We start from the raw sequence: 960 nt of genomic DNA on the forward strand, positions 1-960 counted from the left end.
CTACCGGAGGGCCGCCCGCCGAGCCAGCCGCGTGCCCTCGGCGCCACGCCGGTTAACCAATTGCCGTCGGAAGCCTGTGAAGGTCGGATCTGCCCCGTCGGGCGGGCCCGAGGTCCCCCGCGACCGGCATGAGCTCCGGGCGTCGTGCCGCCGGTTTGACACATGTCATTGTTGCACGGTCTGTCGCGGCTCTGGTTAACGAGTTAGGCCCGGAAGTCACTATGGGGGTCGGATTTGCCCCGCCTGGCGGGGCCAGAGTGCGACCTTCCCGGCAGGACTTCCGGGAGGCATCCCGCCGACTTGACACATGCAATTTCTGTACGGGGGGATTGGCGGGGTTCCCGGAGATTTACGGGAACACGTTTTCCAGACACACTTAGCAGGGTGACTAGTGGTACGGTTGACACAGTGCAGAGTTCTAAGTGAGCCTTACTCAATTGTGACTCAGTAAGCGGGAGGCCGGGCGAGCTCCGACTTAACAATGATAAAAGCCTTTTTTTCGCTATTTCCGAAAAAAATGACAAAGTCCAAGAACGCAGCGGGGGCTGCGGACAGACAGAGTCTGAGCGCGGACCGCGGGCGGCGGCCGGCAGACCGACGGTGGCAAAAGCTTTATATCGATCCGAAAAGCAAAGAGGCATTGTGTGTACCAAGACGGAGAAGGGACAAGCCTGCCGCTGGTGCCCTCGCGAGTGTCGTCTGCGTTAGACCTCTGTTCCCCGATCGATCCGGCTTGGTCGGTCCTACCTTTGGGAGAGGCCGAGTGGAAGCGACGGTCTCGACACGTGCGCCGAACTTCCGTGCTCGGCTCGTTACCATCTCCGGAGGTGGGCAGGTGGGTCTGCCGCGGGGCGGCCCGATTGCCGACCGAGGGCTTCATGCTTTGGGCGGAATTGACGTTGGGCATTCGCACGTTTGCACCACGATCGATTGACGGAGTCTCCCGCCGGCGGACGGGAC

The sequence above is a fragment of the Mobula birostris genome, unplaced genomic scaffold (genome assembly GCF_030028105.1).
Source record: "Mobula birostris isolate sMobBir1 unplaced genomic scaffold, sMobBir1.hap1 scaffold_2431, whole genome shotgun sequence".
In the NCBI taxonomy this organism is placed as follows: Eukaryota; Metazoa; Chordata; class Chondrichthyes; order Myliobatiformes; family Myliobatidae; genus Mobula; species Mobula birostris.